The sequence below is a fragment of the Trichoplusia ni genome, chromosome 12, assembly GCF_003590095.1.
Source record: "Trichoplusia ni isolate ovarian cell line Hi5 chromosome 12, tn1, whole genome shotgun sequence".
In the NCBI taxonomy this organism is placed as follows: domain Eukaryota; kingdom Metazoa; phylum Arthropoda; class Insecta; order Lepidoptera; family Noctuidae; genus Trichoplusia; species Trichoplusia ni.
The window spans coordinates 11680997-11708144 of record NC_039489.1 but is presented as its reverse complement, the minus strand read 5'-3'; the positions used below and the strand labels follow the sequence as shown (position 1 = coordinate 11708144).

At 33.2% G+C, this 27148-nt stretch overlaps 9 non-coding genes across 9 annotated transcripts; 3 read left to right on the top strand and 6 right to left on the bottom strand.

The window, feature by feature from the left end:
• Positions 1 to 4358: 4358 nt before the first annotated feature.
• LOC113499746 lies at positions 4359 to 4477 on the bottom strand. Its single transcript, XR_003401140.1, has one exon. It is a non-coding gene; the product is annotated as a 5S ribosomal RNA (ribosomal RNA).
• A 2852-nt stretch (positions 4478 to 7329) lies between these two features.
• On the top strand, positions 7330 to 7419 carry Trnay-gua. Its single transcript is given in 2 exon segments — positions 7330 to 7366; positions 7384 to 7419. It is a non-coding gene; the product is annotated as a tRNA-Tyr (tRNA).
• A 2170-nt stretch (positions 7420 to 9589) lies between these two features.
• On the bottom strand, positions 9590 to 9708 carry LOC113499740. Its single transcript, XR_003401135.1, has one exon. It is a non-coding gene; the product is annotated as a 5S ribosomal RNA (ribosomal RNA).
• Positions 9709 to 11623: 1915 nt separating this feature from the next.
• Positions 11624 to 11742, top strand: LOC113499732. The gene has a single exon (XR_003401128.1). It is a non-coding gene; the product is annotated as a 5S ribosomal RNA (ribosomal RNA).
• A 2181-nt stretch (positions 11743 to 13923) lies between these two features.
• Positions 13924 to 14042, bottom strand: LOC113499728. The gene has a single exon (XR_003401124.1). It is a non-coding gene; the product is annotated as a 5S ribosomal RNA (ribosomal RNA).
• A 3544-nt stretch (positions 14043 to 17586) lies between these two features.
• On the top strand, positions 17587 to 17705 carry LOC113499737. Its single transcript, XR_003401132.1, has one exon. It is a non-coding gene; the product is annotated as a 5S ribosomal RNA (ribosomal RNA).
• A 985-nt stretch (positions 17706 to 18690) lies between these two features.
• Positions 18691 to 18762, bottom strand: Trnah-gug. Its single transcript has one exon. It is a non-coding gene; the product is annotated as a tRNA-His (tRNA).
• A 1590-nt stretch (positions 18763 to 20352) lies between these two features.
• On the bottom strand, positions 20353 to 20471 carry LOC113499736. Its single transcript, XR_003401131.1, has one exon. It is a non-coding gene; the product is annotated as a 5S ribosomal RNA (ribosomal RNA).
• Positions 20472 to 22682: 2211 nt separating this feature from the next.
• LOC113499731 lies at positions 22683 to 22801 on the bottom strand. Its single transcript, XR_003401127.1, has one exon. It is a non-coding gene; the product is annotated as a 5S ribosomal RNA (ribosomal RNA).
• Between the last annotated feature and the right edge of the window lie 4347 nt (positions 22802 to 27148).

Below are 27148 nucleotides of genomic sequence, written 5' to 3'. Positions count from 1 at the left end.
GTCCGCCTTTATAGGTCAAACGTTAAAAAGTCTTTGAATAAGTGAATTGGACGATTTGACAGGCCCGGGGTTGTTCTGCCCCGAACTAACGTTCCAATTATTGTGTTGGCAAATGCTTAAAATAGTACAAAATATAGTGCCAATTTAATGCAATTTCTATGCATTCATAGGCGTAGCGCTTAAGTTTATCGCGGAGGTTGGAAAATGGAATTAAATCACCATGTAAGGTGAAGGTGACTTCCGGAAAACGACGTACACGTTAGGTGCACTACACAAATGATTCCATTAAGTACATACTTCTTCCAAAAGTATTCTATGAATGGAACTTCTGCATTTACTTCTAGCTTGTGATATCACCAGCCGGACAGTTATGGTACGCGTTGAGATGTTATGACGCAAAACGGTAGGGAGAGTGTAATTGATCCGCGATTGTTATGCGCTCGCTGCTTTTTGGTCGCATATTGCACTGTTGATAATACTCTCTCGTGTAATGGCGGAAAAATAATAGAATATTGTGTATGGATTATAAATGTATATTTGTGAATGCTAATTGTTGTGTATTTTTGCAGAATAGTTGATTTGAATGGAAAACGGAAACATAATTATTGATTAGTTTTTACTAAGTTTTTGAAGGAAATATTTTTTATAATCTTTATCTCCTGCTATTTATAACTTACATTATATTTGCCTATAAAGTTTCATATCACTAATAGTTAGGAAAACGTGTTTGTATTGCATTAAGCATTGAAGGATAATAATTTTAATAATACGAATATCTATTTACTGATTTTTTCTTGCTCAAAGATCATCATAAACATTTTTATCATGTATGCAAAAAGGTTTGTTACCCATGCCTCTGATAACACAACAATAGTGACAGTTTACAATCGCGACTGTCTATCATCCCAAATCTATTGACCCCTGTATCGAGTCAATAAAAAAGTCAACAAAATCCGTCCATTATAATCGCTCTTGCGTAAATAACGGGTATCGATAAAGGACTGAAGGAACGTTAACGGCACATGTAGAAATTGAAACTGTCTGTATGTGTAATGGTATTAAAAAAGCTGTTACAAGAAAAGAACATTTGAAATTAACTTCTATTAGTTAAGAGATAGTGATCAAATCAGTGTAAGATTTTAGCTACAAATTATGGTTTCGAAATTCAATGACAAAGTTTCTGTAACAACATATAGACCTTTTTTCATTTTGGTAAGGCGTGTGAATCCTCATGGACACACACTCCCTCGGGGGAGGAAATGGGTAGTGTCAGAGTTTTACTGACTAAACCTGAACCGCCGTGCTTCGTCATCCGCGTTTTTGTGTCGGTGTATGGCAATGCGATGCAATCCCTCATACATTTGATATAGACATTCTATTATCTTTACTGACACTGATCACTGACAATACATAAGCAACAATGTTCCCACAGACCACATTTAAAACTAGATGACCCTTCGAAAGCGAGAAACGCCGCGTGCACAACCTATAGCCAATAAACGTCACCCGAATAATGACGTCACTATCCGAAATATTTTTCGGAATGCAGCGCTCGTAAACCTTTTACGATCGGTTCCGTAGGTTTATTAACGGACTGTGCATGTGTGTGTAATAGCCTATTAAATTTAGTTAGTACTGATAGGTAGTCAGTAATAAAAGACTAATGATTTCATTGCGATGCTGTGTAGTGTACTACGTTTTATTGTTGTTGTGTGTAGAATCATAATTGGATTCGGGTTGAAGATTCTTTTGTGTCAATTAATATTTACCATGCTTTCAAAAGTGAAACTGACTAACGTCTCAGTTAATTTTCATCCGTTGTCAGGACAGTGAAAATTTCAAGATTAATATTTTTTTATGGAAAGTATGTGTGTGTTACCGTGTTGTATGCGTGTTTATGTTTTTTAGCTAGCTGACAGCTCGAATTTACGCATATTATACTATTTTCTTTCGATTGGGTTAAAAAAGAGTAATGTATCGTATTCAGACATTGCATTTTCTTTTTGTTATTAAGAGTTCTCGTTTTCCCAGTTGCCATGTTTCTTGGTCTTAATTATACACCTTCTAAACTTTAATTTTTAATTAATAAAATATTATAATTTTTAATTAATGAATATGTCCATCATAGATCCAGAATCAAATATCAGAGGTACAATTATAATCCTTTGCAAATAATATCAAAGAGTTTGAGTTCATCCCAAATACCGGACTCGTTCAATAGTATTCACAACACAGAATTACACCTCATTGACTTATCCGGTACCCCAAAATTTAATTACAGCCACCTATGGTCATCTATTCAATTCTATTTGAAAATTACCCCGTGCCTCAAATTACCCCGAACCTTAAATTACCCCATACAATCTCATACAAATAAACAATGTCCACTATTTTGCTTAATTAAGTCTAATTCATAATGATCATATTCAAATATGGACACGAATCAAAGTGCCCGTATCTTGGCTATGGGAAAATGGCGGGGTATGAATAGACATGATTGCTGGGGTCATTTGAGGACAAAAGGACTGGACCCGTCAACCCTTTTTGATTTTCGCGAGGTATGGAGACGTGTTCGCAGTAAATATTTTGGCAATTCTTTGGACATAATGTCTTCATGAAGATGGTCAAGGTTGGCAGTTGACTTATTAACTCTTGAACATTTTAAGCGTAGGACGATAAGAGAAAATAAATGGTTGTCAAATTAAACGTAGTTAACTTGGTGTTACCTACCTCCAATAATTTCAAATCTGCTGTATTTTGCTTATTATTATGATAAGTTAACACATTTATATTGTGCTCAAATTTAATATCATAAGTATATGTTTATCATAAGTATAAGTATATATTTATGATATATAAAGTTATGACAAAAAAAAACATTTGTTCATCATACATTTTAAAAAAAAAAGTTACATGCAACTTCTCCATACCTTTCAATGTATTAGTCCATTTGTTCAATGGAATGGACAGTTTTTTTCCTATTTTGCAATTGATAGCCGCCAGCCGACAATTAAGAGTCGCTGCATATTTTAAACATTCCTTTTATTATGCAGATTAACGTATTGACTCTGCTTGTACCCCCACTTTAAAGAACAATGTTCTAAGCGAGAAAGAGATGCGTATATTATACGTATAGCGCTCTCCTTGTCTTACACAAAACAATGATAGTTTTAAATTTTTAATCTCGCAAAAGTGTGACCTATTATTGGACCGGACGTTCGAATTTTAAACTGAAGCCATCGAATGCTTCACTCGAATTTAAACTCTATCGTGTTTAAAATAAGAGTCTTGGTGAGTATCTTAAATATTTTTGTTTTCGCATTAATATTTTTTCGAAACAAATTCCAGCCGTTTGGTATTAGAAATAAGAGCTTTCTTTTATTTACGATGAATATTCAAAGGACTTTCTACCTTATGTCGTTCAGAATAAGGGTGTTTTATTTTTAGTAAAAGGCGTGAATAAGATAAAAGGTTATTATTTAGAGTTATTTGGATCACGTACTTTTTTAATGGACCGGACGCATGGGGGCGGATTGTTGACCAGTGATCAAAATGAATGGGAAAAATATTTTTAATTAAATGGCTTTAATATTTAGGGATAATTCAGTAGCCATCAGATAAGTGTGAGAAATTTAAATGATGGTAGCCGTGGTAGGTAGTAAAAAAATATTAATTGTAAGTAGGTACCTTATTGGTAAACGACTAGATCAAGACTTTACTGACTAAAGCTAAACCACCATGCTACGTCTCGTAAGCTAGCAAACAACGCCATTAATTACTTTAAAAAAAACCGCATTCATTCATATTTCGCAAAATGCACACCTGTCTATAATTAAAAACGAATTCCAACCTTACCGCAACGAAATAGACCTCAAATTAGCTTATATTTGTATCATAGAAGCCAAGGGCCCATATTCCGCAAGAATTCTCACCTGTCTACAAATATTTCAATCAAATGCCAACCTTATTCGAATGACATAAGGATCAAAATTGATTGCTATCATTTTATTGGATGACCAGGTGTCTTCACGCTCGGTATGGTACAGGACAAGGTGTGCTATGAGTCACGCGTCTCAAAGTTCATGACACGTGGTCACTTAACCTTTAACGGTTCAAAGATTATCACTTTTTGTATTAAAACTGACTTGTTTCGTCAAGTTAGGTCCTTGTTTGCTAGAATGTACTTTTTGAAATAATAAAATATGGTTCATGTCGACTGTTAAATAATTTTAAGATTAATTCTTTTGTACTTTTCATTGAAAACAATTTAAACAAAAAACACCCAAATAGCAATACAAGTGGTATAAAAATAATCAAAAATATTAAAATATAAAAATTGTGATGCGAAAATAACAAAAAGCCAACGACACGCGGTATTCCCAGGCGGTCACCCATCCAAGTACTAACCGCGCCCGATGTTGCTTAACTTCGGTGATCGGACGAGAACCGGTGTATTCAACGTGGTATGGACGTTGGCGATAGCTAAGGCGAATTTACGGTACATATTAACGTATAAGATAACAAGCTGACGACATGTTTTTTTTTATCACGTTTGAAACGTATTATCTATTTTTGTTTGAAACCGACCTTGCAAACTACAATATATTTACGCACACATCACAACACGTCCATAACACTTAAAAAGTTAAAACCATACACAAAATATACTTACAATAAAAACATCAGGAGGTGATAAAATGTCGAACCATGTACAAAAACTGACACAATCGTAACGTAACACATACCTACATACATCCTAACAACCCTATAAAAAAAAACATAATAATGTATTTAAAAAAATACCAACCTAGCACGCTTCATTCATTTCCTACCAACAGCAAAAACTACCATTACCATAAAAGCTACCAATTAACGGTAATCGCAACATTACTGGTATACTAACATCTGTCGTCGCGACGTGCCCAGTGACATTTAGCACGCGCCATTTTCTTTCACCACACCTTGTAGGGCGAACTAATAATAGTCGTGTTACAATATGCGGGTGCGAAATTCATTTAAATACCGGTAACGTACTTGTTTCTTGTGAGTATTTATTTGTACTGCATTTTTTGAACTTCTATATAGTGCAGACGTTTGAAAGAGGTTTCTGTTTTATTAACGAACTCTTTGTTGAAAATCATAGCAAATGGAAAACCTCCATAGCTTTCAAATTGTTAAAAAAGTAGGTACTTTATCGTTTTTCTGTCTCGAATTCGACTCAGAAGTAGGAAATTGAATGTAATCTATACTATAGTTAATGCAATATTTAATCGAGAATAAATAAACGCTATTTTCTTAACTTTTTGTCTACATATCTAATATCTTTGTAGGTATCCTTTAAAATTTAACAGAAATGGTGAATCTATTAGATAGCTGCCATCATTCTTAAAAAGTATTTTCAGAAAAATGATGCTTACGGATAATGAACTTACCTTACAATAAAATTAAGTCACCATTTTCTATTCCATACTTTCAGCCTTAAAGATAAAAATACGAGTAAAACAAAATCGTCAACATATTCGCGCAATCAGCGATCGTAACAAACAGGGGCTTACATTAACAACCCCAAGGAATTTCAAATTAAATCTTTTCTGGTAGATTGTGACAAATGCCATCAGTCATGAGACCCCTCATTTGCATGAGAAAAACTCGAAGAACAACTATTTATCAAATGGCGAGAGCGGTTCCGGCTGCCATGACAGTAGGCGCGACGTGTTTCCGCCCGCCATCTTTGGCTGAATGCTATACATCCGGCTGTGGGTGATGAGCTATTAGGTTTGCTGGATGTGCTATGGTAGAAGATGAAGTACCAGCAAAATAAGTTTAAGCTATTATATCTGGGCTTAACTTTTTAAAACTCGTATTCAGAGACAGTCATGCTTTGGACGGCAGGGTTGAAAACGCCTGATAAAATTATCTTAGCAATAAGTCCACAGATCATGTATTGTTTTCTATTTAGGTACTATTAAAATCAGAATTATAATAATCATAGAATTCACTCAACTGCGTAACAGAACATTAAACGTTGTTCATTCATAAGCCATCCATCGTTAACACTCGTATTTTCTTACCTTGTAGTTAAATAAACATATTCATTTGTTTTCTTCCAACGTTGCCTCTTCCAGTTCTTATAGATCTGGAACACCGAAATCTCAGTCTGATTGGGGAGTGATCTCTATTTAGATAATTTAGTGGTTCGCTCTCGATGAAATATTCTCAGCATTTCGACGCACCATCGCTGATTGCCGGTGATTCTGTTAACTTTATGTCCGCCATTTTGTTTTTACGTCGTTTACTAGACGTTGCTATCTACGTACAGTGAGATAGACATTTTTATCAATAAATAGGTATAATTTTATAACGTTTTTAAAACGGTAATTCAAGTATTTAACGGTGGTTAAGGTCATATCCCTGATCCTGACCCTCGAATGCTTGGCCCGATTCTGGATGTGCATTTGACTTAAATGCTTGAAAGATTAAAGCTCTTAATGCGCGCGTCGCTATATCCAGAAGATAACAATTTACTTAGCTTATCGCGACAGCTAGCTGGACACAGGCCTCTCAACTTCTACAACATAATTATAAAAATTACCAACCTACAACTCTGTAACCATTGTAATATAGGCGATACTTAATGAGAGCGTACGTTTGTGACCTCTTCACGCTCAAACGGCTGAACCAATTTTGATAACATTTTTGTATACCTACACAGGCTTTAACTAAACCGCCAGTACAAAGCCGCGGTCAATAGCTAGTGAAAACACAAATATCGAAATAAACTGTTTTCAATACACTTCAATACAGTACAGAAAATTTACCTCATGATACAGATAAGATATGGAGGTAAAGTAAGTAATATACATGTCTCATTGATATCAAAATATTCATACATTTTAAATTGCATAATTAATTTACCACTAAGCTGTTACTTGCTCGCAGATTATACACACGAATCAAGTGAGGAAAACGGAGTTTCAAAATACTAGAATTTGGAATCGCCAACCCGGTGGCCTGTTCATTAATATTTTTTAAATTTTGACTAATAGATACTTACCTATCATTACTTAAGGCATTTAAAAAAAATATAAATAAAAATGATTCGGCTTCCAAAGATGGAACGGCAACATATTACGCAAATATGGATTTAATATCATTTTTTTTGTTCACTATTACCTGAATCTATCAATATAATAAAATCTCTCTGCATAATAAAAAGTTGGTCAAAAGCACTCACACAGCCAAACATTATTTTACTACGCAACACAAATGCGCTTTTGCCCAAATAAGGCTCAGAGAAAGCGATTCGAAATTTCGACTACCACATGTATACCTTCGATAGCTCAGTTGGTAGAGCGGTGGACTGTAGTTGTGTATAAAATTGATATCCATAGGTCGCTGGTTCAAATCCGGCTCGAAGGAATCGTTTTGCAGTGTAATAAAGTTTTTTTTTCAGTTTATGTACTTATTTTTTTTTAAGTATTTCGTTTACAATAAACGTATTTATTCGTTATTATCTAATCTAAATAATTAAATTATCACAATTTATTGTTTCTTTCTTTTAACACATTATTGAGTGTAATTAATACATTACGTAGAAAAGTAATATCTTATTTTATTTTTATAGTAGTCCTAAGACGCTCAAACCCACACACGTGCAATACAAGAGCACTAGGTGCTTATTAGTTAACAAATAAAAAAAAAATACTATTATAAGCATACTAAACGATTAATGTGTATAACTTACATTGAAAAGACATAAATACACACATAAGTTTACACAGACAGTCAAAATTACTAGTAGTAATTTGTTAACGATTAATAGTTTAAATCACATTATGTTCTTCATTGAATAGAATTGCTTAATAATATATCGGTCACGGGTCAAATTGCACACAAACAAGGCAAAATTCGCTCTTGGTATTTTCTTCCCATTTCTTTTTCTGGGGAAGCAAGACCCAATACGTACAACAACGATACTTCACACTTTTCTAAGTCTTTGTCTCTACATTCGACGTGCGTCTGCTATGCGTCGATCTTGAATACATTCAATATTATCAGCATGATTTCCACATTTTTTAACACTTCGATAAATATTAGGTACCTTTGACATATTATGTCAATAGCATTATTTGCCAATTACACAAAATTAAATGTCGTTTGAACTTTTTTAATGAGCACAGGGAATTCTTCCAACGTCTCCGCAATCGAATTAGATTCAAAATTCAATTCGTAATTCGAATGCTACAAAGAATTCGAATCACCTTAACCCTTAACCGCGACTCTTAGAACCGTGTTGAATCAATTAGGGGTTCGCATTGTATTCGAATGTCTTCGTTCTAAAAAAGAATTAATTAAAAGAAGTTTCTGTCAAGGTAATTTTGTAGGGAAGTTTGGAGTGTCGATAGATTTTTGTTTTTTTTTTTTGCGCATCACTCGTGGATTAGGTACTGTCGTGGACAAAGAGTATTTATTGGTGTGTTGTGAATTTTAATAAGTTTTTTTTTTAATTTATATTTAAGTTTCTTTTACTTAGTGCTTCTTATGTAGTTAAGAAAAATACCTACTACATTACCAATTATCTTTAATACTCAACAAATAAAATCCTATTGAGTAAAAATCGATATTGCCTGTTTTTCTACTGCACACAATCTCGAAATACAGTATGAGTGAGAGAATATGAAATTTAAGAAGTTACCTAATAGACTATTAAAATTCAACATTATCATATTTTATCGTAATAAATTGTTCTGTTTCCAACTCGACTACTTATTACTCCGTAAAAATCTCATTCCCACTAGAATCGTACCAATTATACGCAAATGAAGTTAACCCTTTGGCTGCTTTGTAGAACTTTTTAATTGCTGTTAAATCGAATAGGGATCGAGTAAAACCCGCCGGCCCATTGTTCGATGTCATTAATCTATGTGGGTGGGTACTGGGTACGATTTCATGCCATCACTTTTGTTGTGGGATTCAGAATATTAGATTTTTTCGCATTTGTTTTTTTTTTTGTTGATCTATCAATGTTGTGTTCGTTTAGACAAGCGTGTCATTTTTTTGTAAGGGTTTTTTTTTCGAATTACTTAAATAGATTTCTAGCCATGTCGTGTTTAACATTTTTGTAAGAAATGTATGTATGTAAAAAGCGACAAAAACTGTTTTGACATTCAGTTTTTTTTAAATATAAAAATACGTAGTTATTGTTTCAGGCATACGAAATCTTTTTTTAAATGCTAATTTAATTTGAAATGCTTCCAATATTTTTTTTGCTAAATTTAATAAATAGTCAATGTAGAATATACCTAGCTTATATTATACAGGCAGTATTTTTCTGACATCAAATCCCTGCTGACCGAATGAAACCCGTTAATTAATGGTAACCCTTTGTATGCGACGCGGAATTCATCACAACATTTAATGGGTTACTCAAACTAAAGTATTTTTCAGTTATTGATGATATGTCTTTTAAAATTAGAAAATACCATTTTTTGTTTGATTTTGCTAAAACTATTATTAGTCGTTAAAAATAGTAAATTTTAAAGAAAACAAAACTTAAGTTAATAAAGGTATTTGTATTAAAATTGCAAAAAGCCAACGACACGCGGTATTCCCAGGCGGTCACCCATCCAAGTACTAACCGCGCCCGATGTTGCTTAACTTCGGTGATCGGACGAGAACCGGTGTATTCAACGTGGTATGGACGTTGGCAACAATGTAATAAAATTTAATTTTCTTTAAGTACCGATCCTACGTAGACAAAATAAAAAAAAATTATAAAAAAGTATAAATATACCCCCGTTTGAACAGCATCTAACTCTAGCTTGAAGAAAAATGTTCTCTACATTTACTTTAGATAAAAATTCTTCAAACATAATATAAATCACAACAATATTTTTCAAAAAAGGAAACAAACTTGTTACAAAGTAGGAACAAAGCAATTACGAAAACCCGACAATTTTCCAACAGACTAAACAATAGATTTATATCAAAAAGTTTGAGAGTCACCCTTAACCCTCCGCCGCCACATCGCCCTGATTCATCTTAACCCGTCACCGACTGATGGATCAAGATATTAACACCGAAAGCGTGGCGAATCTGACCAAACGTTAACCCTTTCAATGCATATATAATTAGAAATGTGCAACGGGTCTTCTAATGACGGATAGGCGTGATTTTCTTTTCAAAATCTGAGATTGATTGTTGCGTTTCCTTAATGATAGGGGTTAAAACGTTATTTGATACGAATTTGGTTTAAGCAGGCTCTTTGTTGAAGATCTCCAAATATTAAAGCTTACCAAAATTACATACCTAGTTAATTATGGATATTTTTTGTTTTAGAATTACTACGAGTCTCGTTTTACAAATATACCTAATTAAAAAATGACACAATTCTATCCAAAAAACTTAAGCAATCCAAACATTGCAGAAAGTCTGTTGGTATAATTTTAATACTTAAAACCATATTCCACGAAAATGCAAAAAAAAACTATTTTTAATTAAACGCCTGACACTTTTCTTATAGCTACGCATAACTCAACGTGGTACTTGCGTGTATTATTAAAACCGCAACATTAATTTGATCTTTTGACCCAAAATAATTTAGTTCGTTTGCTAGTGGTTATGTTTTAAGATATACGGTTGTAGTGTTATATTAGAGTTATTAAGCTTTGTAGAATAATATTCGCGCAGTTGATTGACCATCTCATGTTTCATTGGCTGTTTTAAATGGCCCGCATGGCTAAATTTGAAGTTATTAACTACCTTGTAGACTTGGATACAGGCAAGCACGTAGTGTTAAGTCGTAAGATGATGTTTTTTTTTATTATAAAATTGTAATATTTCTGTTTCTAATTTTAAGAAAAAAAAATATGATTTGTAATATTTCTGTTATTTATGAGTAAAAAAAATCTTGACACTTTTATTAATCACATTTTGGACTTCACACCGCCTTCATAGGTTCAGCATAATGCATGTACCTTTGCGTATAAAAGGATAAAGTTTTGTTGATTTATTACTTGTACCTATACAAAAATGCAAAACGGCAAACATTTTTCCTACAAAAAAAAAACTAAACTTTTTTATTTTTTTGTCTTATTTTTGGTCTCGACTAAACTAACCCATGCTGTCATCGACTGTACAATATCACAATTTGCCCTCGGATTAAATCGCCGTTGCTTATTAAGGGCTCGGCACAGAATTAATATGCAGATGAGCTGAATTAGAGTGAAGTTGATCGATTAGACGACATGTAAGAACCGGGGTACAATGTACCCGCATTATGAATTTGCCTACCGATGTATTAGGTGACCAGTTTAATGTTTGTGTGAAAATTAGATCAATACAGTTATTAACTCACACGTCTTCAGTCCTAAAAAATTGTAACGTTGGTCTATCAATTTTGATAACAATTATTTAGACCGTTTGATTTTTTATCGACATTTTTTTTCTGTATAGTGATATAAATATCCTACTCACAGATTAATACTTTTTTTTATGTAACTTTAGTATCGTTATAATAAAAAATAATTACGTACAGAACAAAATTACCAAACATAAGAAAAAATAATGACATTAGCGTGCTACCTTATACATTATTTTATACTATGAATTCAGTTAATCAGTCGTCAACGTCCATACCACGTTGAATACACCGGTTCTCGTCCGATCACCGAAGTTAAGCAACATCGGGCGCGGTTAGTACTTGGATGGGTGACCGCCTGGGAATACCGCGTGTCGTTGGCTTTTTGCTTTTTCAAACACATGCTTTGCTGCAATACTTATGATAGTAATGATTAAGTAAATATTGATCCACTATTTTTTACATTATCTAACGAAAATATTTTTTTGAACCTATTTTTTTTCTTTATTAAATACTGCCTCGGAAATCGCAATACGGTAAATTCACGGAAAAGACACCCCTCCTAGTGTATCGTAGCGAGTATCATTTTAGATCAAACACGTGATAATGGCTATAAGAGCACCCCTATTATTTGATACAATAAAAGTGAAGTGCAGAAATACTCCGCATTCTACTGCCAAACTGGTACTCACAAATTATAACGTAAGAGACATCACATAAACACACGAAGCTCGACATTAAAACCGAGACGCTAAGGTTGAGAATTAACTGATGGGTCGTGTGACAAATGAAGATTTTGATTACAGTAGATGTACGTATGTATTGGTCGTTCAATAGGCCGTACAGTCGCAGATACGAACTAATGGTGATTGAGAAAAATATGGTTGAATTCTGTACAGTGCACCTCATGGATACGCAAAAATTAAGCGCGAATTTCAACCTTATGTGTTTGTGTTAAAGGCGAAGTTGAAATTGCTATTGTTGTGTGATGTATTGTACAATAAGTTGTGGTTATGTCTTCATGAATATTGAAGATCTGTGATAGTCACGTGTTTTTATTTGATCACATGAATGTAGGAGTTAATGGGTGTCGTAAATTCAAGATGTCTGCTTTATATCAGAAAATAAGAGATTTTTTTTTGTTATTGTTGTTGAATATGATTGATGTTTTGTTGAGAAGCTTAATTATTACATAGATGTATAATTTGCGCAGGAAACAACAGATTTTTTTAAACATCTGGGTAGGTAACAGTATTTTTTAAATTATACTTTTCTTTTTGCCTTTGCCTAAAATTAATGCATTGTATTGGCTTCTTATTAGTCACTAGTTGTTCCCACGACTTTGTCCGCATGTAAGTCGGGTTTATTTGTTAATTGGATTCGTTTTTAGAGTCAACGCAACTTCAATCAGTCCGAATTTGTAAGATTTTCATGAAATAACTAAACGTAAATATTAATTTACTAAATATTTGGTTTTTGATGAGCACAGATTGCAGAAAAATACTTATTTCAATACGAAAACTTCCGAAACACTCCTAACATATATGTATAACTATAAACACAATATCAATAGTAACACTACCAAGATATTAATTACTGAGTTATCAACGCGTTCCTGATTCCGACGCGACACTTTGTCGACGCGGAATTTATTCACCCCTTTCTTCTGCTAGTTGACTGCGTATTAATATTTTATAATTTGGGGGTAATATGCAACGATTAATGTTTCAGCTCGTCTATTACCTACTGGATTGTGACAGTATTTGTATTTAACTGAAAACCCCCGACCAGTGCTAGATGGATTCGCGACTCTGAGGGTTGCGTAAAAATGGGCTAAAAATCTTGACCCACAATTATTTTTGTTACCAACTAACCAAACGTAGCTGCCAACCGTGACCCCAAATATTTTTTACCTATTTTTTGCCATAGAGCGGCAACAGAATCTGTGTAAATTTCAACTGTCTACCTAAAAGCAATTACGGTTCATGAGATACATTGGTGATAGACTGACGGAACGACAACCCGGACGTAGTGCCAAAAAAAATATTTTAGAGTCTAGTATAAACTCAACATCATGCAATTATCTACCAATAATTTAATCGATATTTTGTCCGAGCCCTCCAACAAAAACTATACCAAATAAATGCATTAAATACTCAAATATGTCACCATTTATTTGATTAGTAACAGTAAACCCAACCATTTGTCGATCTATTAGAATTAATTGTCACAGAATTGGATATCCTTTTTCTAATCCCCATACATTTGGCCCGAGTTGACACTATATAGTAATGTAAGTATCGGTTTAATAAAAAATCTGTCGCAAACAGTGGCATGTAGTTTACGAATGTGAGCAATAAAGTAGTTTTTTTTTGCGTATAATAACGTAAATAGGTAGCACGGGAACATAATTGATTTGATGATTTCATATTTAGTCCATTTCATTTTTAAAGTTTTGAATTCAAATCAGAATTAACAATCGTTATCGTTATTTGTGTTATTAATTACCTAAAATAAGTAAAAAAAGCCATATAGAATTTCATAATCGCACACAAAAAGCAAAAAGCCAACGACACGCGGTATTCCCAGGCGGTCACCCATCCAAGTACTAACCGCGCCCGATGTTGCTTAACTTCGGTGATCGGACGAGAACCGGTGTATTCAACGTGGTATGGACGTTGGCGACAGCTTAACTGAATTTATTGTTATGTTGCCACATAAAATCAACATAATTATGTAAATCTTGACTTACACCCTTTTGAAAGCAATATCGGAATCACACAAACCAAAATAAATAATTATTTATAACCATCACGCACTTTTTTAATTGTTTTTTTTTTTAGTATTACCTATTGATAATTCTGATAATGGTTATTATGATACATATCTTGCATTAAAATTTATTGCACACATTTTTTTAAATTAAAAACACCAGTAACTTACGTATTGGAAGAAATTACATATAAATTTTTTCTATAAACATAGGTTAGAAAACCATCCACATACACATCGCTCGAACTTCAACTGCACCCTAAAACTAAGGGTGCATAAATTAAGGATTCCAATTCGAAAATTGTCAGCCCCAATATGAAATGAGTTTCCAACAATACAATTTGTCAGAATACTTACAGATAGGTCAGCTCATGTATGCGCGCGGGGCTATGTGTGCGTGCGATTGACAGCGACTGTGTACAGCACATTTTGTATGTGTGACACTCACACACAAGCAAAAGCTGTATCCGTACACAACGTCACTGTATATTTACAAGGGTTACTCACACATGGATCGGTGCGCAATGATGAGTTGTATCGTCCAGACTTGTGATTAATTCCTATTAGTTATATGATAAACATTTTGATTTCGTTTCGAATTTTATTTTGGGGAAACATTATTTAATTAGTGAAAGATTAGGGTATTATGTATTTATGGTAACTGTGGTTAGAGAATTTAGAGATTAGTGGTGTTTATTAGTTTATTGAGTGGTATAGTGTTTCAAAATATTAGAAGAATTGCAAGGAACGTATTTTTAAGAATCTAGTCATAAATCAAATCATAGTCATTTATTTATTTGCAAACATGGCTAATTGAACATGTACAGGTACTAAATTTATAGTAGGTCCTAGCCGTCCTAGATATGCAAATTACATTAAAGTATTGAAATTAAGATACAAAACAAAAACATGAATGCTCAAATTGAGCTCAAGTAACAATGCTTTCGCAAAATAATATTTGTTTTGGTAAAATTTAGGGTACCTACTTAGGTATTTGATAATATACCTACAGTGGATATAATAGTCGGTAGGTTTTAACGTTAGCTGCATCGTTACTTTGCCTAAAATATAAGATTATCATTCCGCGTCTTTATTATCAAAACAAGACACATAAATGCATTACAAAAAACATTTTTTCAAATTAATTAAAAGTATCCTCATCCATTACTAAGATAATGTCAACAAATTAGTGTTAAACAACGCATCAATCTTCCCGCCAATTATAATGACGTGCTGCTTTGAATATTTCTATTAAAACTACTAGATAAGGTACACGCAATGTAGTTATTTTAATAAGTCATTATAGAAAGAGAACGTTTTTCTATTATCTTGGCTACTTACCTAATACTTTGCAAAGATCTATAAACATTAGTTCACAATTGAATTAAAAGGAAATGTATTTTGAAAATAATAAAAGCGAAATAAATTGACTAAAAATGCACTTAAAAATCAGGCAACAATTCATTAATTATGAACGTAAATACATAATATATGTTAAGTTATACCTATAAGAAACGAAACGCAGTTCTGCTTGTTGCTATGATAATTTACGGAGGCGCAAAATAAAACTTATTTTCCAACTCCTACGAGTAAAGGAACCATAATTTTTAAAATATTTCACAAGTAAAAAGATTGTATGTTCAGTTTTTAATACAATGCTGATTTGTAGTTAAGGTCAATAATACTATCTGTTCAGAAAAAACCGGCTTTCTAACATCGGAAATTACAATAAATATAAATGTATACAAATACTAAATTATCCTGTTTCAGCAATACCAACACCTACTTATAGATCAATTCCGAACAATTATTATTGTTGTAATAACATTCACATTATCTTACACTAATTATCTGATTCATATCACAATCTAATTAACAGTTAATTGTTCCTAATTTATGTCTAATCATATTACCGGACTACTTATTAAAGTAACGTCAACAACAGAAACACAAATATAACCAATAAAAATGACCTTTATATAAATAATATCAATGCGATTTATTTGTTTCCTTATTACTATAATCAAGAAAATTCTTTTATTATGTTTTTGACGTTTTCTTTTTTATTTTATTTTGAATGATGTGGTCTTTTAATTTAATGTTGCGCTCTTCCATTTTTGTTGCCGATTGTACATTTGTTGTACTTAAATTGTATTGTCAATAGGTTTATGAATTGTGGCAATGTATAATAAATGTTTGACAGGTGTAGTAAATGGCCAACATGTTGAGTATATAATATTGCTCAATTAACATTCATAATTAATGAAGTAAATTTTAATGAAAACGTAAAACAGTAAAATAATTAGTTTATCAATCTGCCGAAACAGAATGTGAATATAAAATTTTACCCAACAATCGCCAACGTCCATACCACGTTGCCGATCACCGAAGTTAAGCAACATCGGGCGCGGTTAGTACTTGGATGGGTGACCGCCTGGGAATACCGCGTGTCGTTGGCTTTTTGCTTACAGTATTTTTAGTTTCTAGATTTTATGTATTTTTTACTGTTTTTTTTTTATCTTTTACCTACACATATTGCACGTTTATGGCTTATATCGTCGTGGGATACGTGAATTCTAATTTAGGACAAAAATACTTAAATTACTTTTATATTAATAATTTTAATACAAGTCTATATGTATGTCAGTATGTATTTTAGCACAATTTTAACATGTACCAACTAAAATATAAATAAAACGCAACTAGGATAAATTACTCGAAATGATAGTTCCTAAGACAGCTTTTCCTCAACAAAAGTTCCTAACAATAAACGGGCTATTACTTCCAGCAATCCCATTCAAACTCACGAAAGCATCGACTGAAGCTAAACATAACCATTTCCTACTCCCATACAAACTATACGAGCCATCAAAACACAATACCTTATATATTTCCATCATTACATACAAACCAACTTACATCAACATCACAAAAGCACTTAGTATTCAAAAATTAACTTTACTCCCTTACAATAAGAGTTATAGGAATTGTGAGTCGGGTGTAAACGTAAGTTGGTAAATCAGTTTGGCTGTATGATGTTTCAAACCCCGCTGTGCTAGGTGAACAGAAATGATGAGTTCAATTTTCATAGATAGTTTATTCGTGAGGGTTTTGGCAGTTCATGTACTAAGATATCAATCGTTGTTATGGATCTAGATACTTACAAAATACTAAAATGTATGTGTCTAAAGTTTTTGATGGGTTTAACTTATAAGACTTGTGTTACGTTCAAGAATTTTTGTATTAGGTAGGTACTGCAAGACGGATTAATACGTACTTATGGATATTATAACTTAATATTTTGTTATTTATGCTAGTTTTTTGCAATAGTATGTATTACAATTTTCAAAAGATGGGGAAAGAAACAATGGGGTAGATAAGAAAATCGTTTGAAATAAAAATGAAATATTGTAATCATATCGTGTAATTTTAACACAAAATTCAACATGGCATTCGCCAACGTCCATACCACGTTGAATACACCGGTTCTCGTCCGATCACCGAAGATAAGCAACATCGGGCGCGGTTAGTACTTGGATGGGTGACCGCCTGGGAATACCGCGTGTCGTTGGCTTTTTGCTTTATTGATAAGTTTCCTATTGTACAAGAAACTATTTTTTTTAATTTTGGTCACAATGGCATCTGAACGGTCTATGAAATCCAATGACGTTTGAGTTTTAATAGAGCGAAATATTAAAATTCAATACAGAAGTTTGTTGTAGCTATGTTTAAATTATTATTTTATGTATGTGTCATTAAATACGTTATCGAAAAAATGTTTTTTCGATAATCTACCCATTCTTATGATGTAGACCTCCCTTTCATACCTCTTTAGCTTTGCATTCTTTCCGTCTTTTCGTCCGTCTGCACGTCTGTCATTACAATTTATTGATGTATTTTTGCTGCCGCTAGTACCAAGTTCAACAAACAAAGAAAAGAAGAATTGTACGGCAGATTTTTTTATACTTAAATAACATATATTATGCGTCACCCAAAATATTAATTACCGACCAGTAGTTAAGAGACAAATCCTGTAATATGCAAAGTAATATCTTCAATCTAGTTAAATGCAGGGGTCGGTAGGGGCGAATTTTAATCTTTTGCACCCCTGCCTACATAAATTCGCATATTTATACCTATAATGTTTAGTTTCAGTAAATACATGACATGTGTTGATTACTATAGAAATGATATTTTTTTCCTGTTTTGTTAATTGGCAGTCATTTGTAATAGGTTAATAACTTTTTAAATCTTGGCAGGGAATTGTACTTATTTCAATATTCTAAGGAAGAATTTTGCTTCACAATCAACTGTTTAGATACTTTAGATAAGTACTGAAAAGTCTTAAAACATTAATTTTATTGCATTTTATTATATCAAGTCAAATTATAGAATTTATTTTACTTATCTTTTGCACAGATTCTTTTACACACATACATACACACTCACGTAATTTTTTTTTGCTCTTTAAAATTCAGATCGAGTGGCGATCGCAACAAAATAAAATAAAATGATAAAAAATACAAAAACTATACTTCGCCGTAACAGTGATTTAACACTGCCGTGACCAGGATTCGAACCTGGGTTACTACGGCCACAACGTAGGGTCCTAACCACTAGACGATCACGGCTATCGAAGCGATGGAAAAGGCGTCGAAATTATACGCCGCTTACTTTGGACGCGATAACGTGACGTCACGATTCAGTATTTTAGTGTTGGTGTACTTATTTCGTTATTTTTATGTTCAGTTAGCATTTTTGGCATTGCAAATGTAATCGACTTTCAACTCTTTCGCTTTCAACTTAAGGTGTTGAACAAACTGACGGTTTACCTCAATCTTGTACTTCTTAATGGACAGTATTATAATAAAAACATTTCACAAAGATTCGTTGATTCGTTATACTTTCAGATACTTGATACTTTATCCAAAGAAATAAATAGTTTACACACCTTTAGACTATCATTAAATTTTATGTATTCCAACATATCAACGGAATTAATAACCTCCTCCTTTTTTGAAGTTGGTTAACAATCAATCGATCAATAGGCCACCCTAACCGAAAATATAAGACAAAGCAATTACTCCGTCCAACAGCCGCGACAAACTCAAATCCCGAATATGACGTAATTGGTCACCAATTTCCATGACACGTGTCTCTTGTGGTAAACAGTGTATTTTTGGAAATTATCTGCTTTACCTTATTATCATAATATAGCACGTATTTGTATTGTCTTTTAATCAAATTATTCTGTTAATAGTTTTGTGATAGAAACGAGGATGTTTTTGTTTGATCGTCGCGTCGTTCATAATTGAATTATTTGATTGATAGGTAAATAATTATTTAACAAATAAAATATTTATTTCTACAACTTTCACACAAGCCATCTAGTCTCAAAGTAAATAATAGTAAATATTACGGACTTAATGGATGACGTTGAAAAAATTAAGATTTAATTGCGGGTATTGCGACTAAGTAGCAAGTGAAATAATTATAAGTAAAAGAAAAACATGTAACACCACTAATAATACTAGAAAACAGATAACACTGCACATAGATCAAGTGTATAAATACATTAAATACAAAAGCATGTGTTTGTGATGTATGTACAAATATACTTTTTGTTATAACGTATCTTGTGACCCTTTTACGCCCAAACAACTATGCCGATTTTGATGAAATTTGATATAAGTACTTATATTTAATATAATAATAAAAAAAGATATAAGCATATATTTAAAAAAATAATAACCAAAATAACAGTCTTCTATTTTTCGGAGTCAGTAAAAAAATACTCAAAATATAACATAACTGAATATTTTAACAGTTACCACCATTAACCGTTTGCGTGCGTTAGGGTAAATTGTACCACAAGCATTATTTAACCAAGCTCATTCATTAACAAAAAGGAATGCCTTGTTATGTCGTTTCATGGTAATTGACGATTTGATTGGTGGACAGTGTTAAAAAATAATGGGAAAGCGATTGACAGGTAATGAAGAAACGCTAGAAGGAAATACTAATAATCAAATAGAAATAATATTAATAGTGAAATAAAATGTCTTTATTAATATGGGACTTTTGGATTGGAAACAAACTAGAAATTAAACCTGAACAAAATGATTTTTTTTTTAGTTTGTGTAAAAATGCAATTGGATAATCGTTTGAAACGAAAAGATAATAAAATACTAATTGAAAAAAAAAATACTACGAAAGCAAAAAGCCAACGACACGCGGTATTCCCAGGCGGTCACCCATCCAAGTACTAACCGCGCCCGATGTTGCTTATCTTCGGTGATCGGACGAGAACCGGTGTATTCAACGTGGTATGGACGTTGGCGATTAGTATTTTTAATTTTATGTTCATATTAAGCATGCAACTAAAATAAATACCCATATTTGCGTGACCAACGTCGGTATGTATAATTGACTTCCGCAGAGTCCTGCAGTATGGAATTCGTAGTTATCAAAAAATCTTGTCCTACGCGGGGATCAAACCCGCGACACTGAGACTGATTTAAACTTTTAACTCAACGAAGTAGGACCATAAAAAAACCCTTTAACATATTATAAGTAAGCGTTACCCATACAAAAGTTCGCTCCCAAATATAGTATTACACAAGTACTTCTTACTCTAATATCTCGACCCTACTTTCAAAAGCTGTTCTAAATCAAATCACAATGAATTCAAAAGCTACAAATTAATCAGGAGGCAAACTAGTTATGAATTTAATTAACTTCTGGACAGTATCTGCAAAGGCATTATATCATATCAACGCAATAATACTTTGAATGTAACAAAGAAATTATAAATGGCGATCATTTATATTGCATTGTTGTGTTTTCATTGGTGACAAGTGTACTTAGGGAGATACAAAGTTTGTGATAATACGTGATGATGTAGATGTTCTGTTATTTGGAATTGTTTTGTTCGTTTCAAAATGTTTTAGCAGACGAGTTTATACATTATATTTAGATTCAGTTATGAAAACACTCAAATTTCGTTAATTAATGTGGTTGACAGAATTTCGTGGTTTAAGAGATTTTTTAAGATATTTTTAGATTACCGAATTAGGATTCGACTAGAATAATATTCCATTTCCATATTTATTAATAAAATGGGCACAAACATTGATAAAATAAAAATAACTTACATAAAACCTACATTCAACATACAAGAAAAAAATATTCATAACAAAAAGCGCCTACCAAAAATATAATAGCAAACAATATTAACGCAACTGTTTGATAATAACTAATATGCGGAGTTATCAACTCCACAAATGTATATGACAATTCATAATCCTGTTTATAGGCCTTTACTATAGCTGTATAGCATGATGCTCATAAATTCCTGCAATCGGACATCAAACGTCAATGGCTCATAGTCTCATAGATAGATACCCGGTTGAGTTGGTCCCCCCTGGGGAGTCAATAGGCGATGCTAACGTAATCCTTCTTGCAATCACTACCGCCTCGTTACTGTGATATGAATGTGTTGCTGCTAGTTTGTGAATTTAGACGATTATTCATGTATTAGTGTTTAGGTGGGCTAGCTTTGAGTGTAGGTATATACTTGTCAAGTTATTATTCGTCGAAGGATTTATATATGTAAAAAAATGAATTATATAAATAAGTTTAGTAAAACTGTAAAAGAATAGAGCTTATGAAACCTACCCATGAAAAATACTATTCCAAAGTTTTAATTTATTTATAACGTAACAAAAAATATTTCCTGTCTATTATACACGTTTTTAATATTGGTCAAGGGCTTCTTTCTGCATAGATCAGCTTTGAGCTTTCATTTTATTTATACTAAGCCAAAATTTTGCCACAAAAATACAACTCCATAAACACTCACTTCTGCACGTATCCCTCGGTCAAACACCAAACTGTCCGATCTCACCATCTTACTACAACACAGCCAATCGCACCGCTATACAGCGAGATATTAAGATAGGGCTAATCCCCACATAACTTAGGATCAAGCCAGTTAAACGTAGTTCAGAACCACTGACCATTGTCCTGCATTTAATTTAAACGGGAAACAGCTCGAAGCGAGTCCGTAATGATTTTACTAGCCCCTACAACAATACTAAATACATACACCTATATTTCCCTAACTCTTATGTAGTTGCTATAAGGTTGAATATCGCTTGTTTTTTTGTTCAAAGGCTGATGTGGGATGTAGTGCAAAGGTGTCGTAAGATTTTATGTGTGACGGTCTTTATGCAAACATGTCCTTGGGGTGACGTTTTTGGTTTTTGCCGCCATTGAATTTTGACCCGTCATTAATGTTAATTGCTATTATTGTTTGGGGTAACGGCTGATAATAATAATGAAACAATAACGTCTTATGATTTGATTGGACACATAAATTCTAAAGTTACAGAGCATTGTAATTTTGTTGAGTAATCCTTAGAACGATGAGCTGGTTACACAGTATTTCTAAAAAGAAAATTGTCTTCGGCTCGGCGTTCAAAAAGATCCATATATCTTGAATATTGTGATAAATAAACAAGATACCAAATGTTTATTAAAAGAGTAAAAAAGCCAACGACACGCGGTATTCCCAGGCGGTCACCCATCCAAGTACTAACCGCGCCCGATGTTGTTTAACTTCGGTGATCGGACGAGAACCGGTGGTTTCAACATGGTATGGACGTTGACATCTTTACGAGAATATTTCACGTTGTCCATGATCTGGAAGAAGAAAGATGTAAAATAATAAATTTTACAGCAGTTTATCGCGTTTGGCTGCAAGATTTAATCAAAACATCTCACTTATACTATCCTTGTAAGTTATACAATCGTCTGTGTAATTATTTCGTCAATATCATCATGGCTAAGGCCCTGTAATCTCTGAATAATAAAAGAAGTGAAGAAACAAATTTATAATAATAAGGCTTATCAAAATTCCAAAATTGGAAATCTCGGAGGTCGACGCTAATAGTTAACAAAACACATTTCTCAACTAATATAGCTTTAATTAAACGCATAATTAAATGGTATTTTCAAGTTTTTCTCCCAGTAAATATTTTTTCGCAATGTCCTCTCTGATAATCACATCCCTCTTCTGTTCCTTTACTTATTCAAGAAAACTAACCTATGTACATATTAATTTTCTTCACCATTTCCACACCTGCTCCCAACAACAGCTAAAATAGGTACCTACTCATTATATTTTACCCGACTGCTCTTGCATCGCCATGTTTTAATTTCGATAATCTCGTCACCCCTAGAAGTCACCCTTATACAATTAATGTAGCTATTAAGAAACCTGTCGCGGCTGGATTAGATACTGTTAATTATGCAAGTCACACTTTTCAACCAAAGCTTAGCGGCTAATGAAAGTAAAGATTAAATATTCTATGTTAACTTATAGTCCTAATAATATCGTAAACGTGAAAGTTTGCTTGGATATATGTTCGTTTCTATTTCAAGCAAAAATCATTTTACGGTTTTACAAGCAATTTGGTTAACAGATACTTAGTTTATAACTAGGATTAACAAAAGGGTTGTTATTATCACTATTTTATGTTCCCAAAGCCTTAAGTTTATCCCGATTTTATTTCCCGTTGATAATTAATTTTCGATATGTAGCGAAGCGGAGCTGTTGGCAATTGTTAGGTGTCCTTTCTCATGTATTACGGTAGATTTTTGTATGTGGTCTTCTGCCAGACATTATTTCCTATGGCAAAAACTAAATCTTTATGTCACAAATTTTATAGGGGCTTTGATGACAATATTTTGAATTAAAATGATTTGTAAATTCTTGACTAATCTCTTTCCCGCCATTTCCCTATACATTAATGGCATCTTCTTCATTAATGGCGCCAACAAGAAGTCCCGCCATCCGCCATATTGCAATCAGATATAATCTAGTGATGTAACCTCGCTGACAAATGTCGCTAATAAGAAACATGTCGCGGTAGGATTAGCTGGCGTTAATTGATGTTATCATTGACTGGAACTAGTGATGGGGCGTTTGTTATCGATACTATGCTATTTGCTTTGCAATTATCCTACTTTAATTATAAACGCAAAAGTTTGTAAGCATGAAAGGGGTTCTGTTACTCTTTCACGCAAAAATCGCTGAGCGGATTTGGATAAAATTTTATAAATTCTTCAATCATCACGAAAACCCTTTCAATAGCGAAACTGTTTTTAAACAACCGATAATTTGCACAAATGTTTTACTTACTTTACTCAATTTTTATATCAATTCAACAAACAAAATAATATCGATAACCGAAATCAGTCAACACATACACACAACACTATTCCATAATTTAACCTCACCAACAGCACAGCATTTCGTAAGCGGATTAGTGTTTAAAATCGCAATGGCGTCGGTGTTTCGTAATTAAAATGTGTCATAATATTAAGGGGTGGCTGTAGTGAAAACGGGAATTATAAATGTAACTTATAAGGGCTCCGGATTAGTTGCGGATTTGATAATTTATTTTTATGAAGATTTTTTGTCTGGTTGTAAAGGTTTAATTATTAAAAAAAAATGGGTCGGTAACAACAGGCAGGGTGCAAAAATGCGAACGGTGTTGTTGAGAAACAAACCGTGATTTGCTGAATACTATACGACTGGAAAACAAAATCCAATAGAGTATGGAAGAAAATCTTATTAATATTAATTTAATCTTGTTGTATTTGGAAAGACAGCTTGCCTTCTTTGCTGGGATGATAGGAGGTTTCTTCTTTAGGCATATAAAAGCAGTGTCGACTTTAAGTTGCCAAAACGTGCCACTTAGACTTTAATTAAATTAGAATAAAAGATTTTAAAGGATTGAAACTTTCTTTTTCAAGACTGGTATATGTTTACCCAGTGTGTACCCAGCAAGAAAAATATAAGCTATCTGACCATAAAACATGACTATCTTTATGTTGACCGTACTTTTAAGTTATGCTATATATTACACTACTAAAAATGACATAACATTTCCATTTTTATTACCCACACATAGTCAAATTACTCAAACCGATTCGGCCGTAACAATAATTAAAGACTGCATCAATCTATTCTACGAGAGATCACTCAAATTCGCCGCGGTGTCAGCAAAGCAGGGTTAGTTTCAACCCCTTCAATATAACTTCTGGTCATTCCTATACCCCTTTCATCATACAACCTTCAAAGACATGTAATTCTCAACCTTATGAACATCAGATAAGGTAGAATTTAAAAGTACAAAGACTTGAATTTGCTGACTGAGTCAATGAGTGATAGTGCTCATGATTGAGACTCGTCATTGAATTTGTCAGCGGTATTGGATAAGTTACTTTGTTGAACATTGTTTAAGGTTGATTATTCTATTTTGGAGATATTATGTACTTTTAGGTGAACCAACTTTGGTCTAAACACAAATATGTTCATCATCCTAGCCTTTTACAACTATATTGAGGTCGGCTTAATGTCTATACGTATGAAATTATATATCAGTTTAAAATAAGCTACTGCCTATCTCTTGACTCCTCAATCCAGTTACCTGGGTATCACGATTACAAAAAAAAACTATTTGTCAGACTTACTAGCTTCTAACTGTTGACGACCTCCGTGGTCGAGTAGCGTACGCACCGGTTTCAAGGTTTCGCTAGCTCTGAGGTCCCGGGTTCGATCGGAAAAATTCTTAGTTCTACATTGTCTCGGGTCTGGGTGTTTGTGGTACCTTCGTTGTATCTGAATTCCATAACACAAGTGCTTTAGCAACTTACTTTGGGTTCAGAACAATGTTTAAAAAAAAAAAAAACTACCCGTAACGACTGACAATCTGACTGTCATGTAAATTACAGTTAGGACCCAGAATTCAACGTGCTTTCCAAAACACGAAGAAGATCGTTGTCACATAGAACACCCATGCAAAGACCAACCGTAACAAGCGTAGCTTAACCTGTGATCGACCAACTTGTGCAGTCAACTTCACCACGAGCTTCTCCATACAACATCACATCTATATCAGATACACCTCTGTAAATATTAACCCTAAACATTCCTAATTAATGTCCATACTGACCGCCTCATATATCTCATACCTTTATTGCGGACTGTATATAAAACCTCCTTGGTAACAAATTGTCGACATTCCTACTAATATTCCCATTCGTATCGGTCACTATGATAGACGCAAGTGTTTCTCGAGTTATGACTCGTGACGGAGCAAGTTTTGGTTATAAATAGTGTCGATTATTTACCCTTGCTTTGGTAGGACCAGATTGAGTTTACTCACTTTTGGTCCTATGGTTTTTGAATAAGAGTTTAGTAAAAGAAATAGTACATTCTTAATATAATATCAAAATTTTATTTTGCATGCAAGGTTATTTAGACAACTATTGGCTTAGAATTACTATTAAGGTATCTTCGTTTTTCTAGTCTTGTATGCTGTTTTCTATATAAGTCTTTTATCCAAGTATCTCCAGCAAAAAGAAACATCAATAACATAATTTGTTTCGAACCCTTTTTACAGTAAAATTGTATTGTAAAATATCCTTTCATCCATCAAAATTCATATCCCAAAAATGTTCTTTCTCAAAATCCTTTCCAAAACATCGTACCTACACGTAAAGTTTATTTAATCCTTGTTAATGACGTTCAGTACCATCAAAACCCATAAAACTGATTGAGAAGGGCCGCACAAAAACGGGAGCTTTCTCAATACACTAGCGACCCCTGTCGGCGAAACAAAACGGTTTAAGAATGAAAAATGAAATCAAGTGGACATTGGTTAAAGTTAGACTACTGATAATATAGACTTGTAAGTTATTTTTGTGTTTGGTTGTTTGCTCTATACAATTCTTAGATCTGTAGATATTTTACCTGCAGAAAGCGTAAAATATGAAAAGATTTATAAAAAAATCAATAAAGCCCCCTTCGTTTTTAGGAAGCAATCCTTATTTTCTGAAAATCTGCACACCAGAACTAATCACAAATATTTAGTAATGTTTATACAGTGTGACCATGGTGCGACGCGCATAAATATTTGTTTCTTAAGATTTACTAAAGTCATGTAA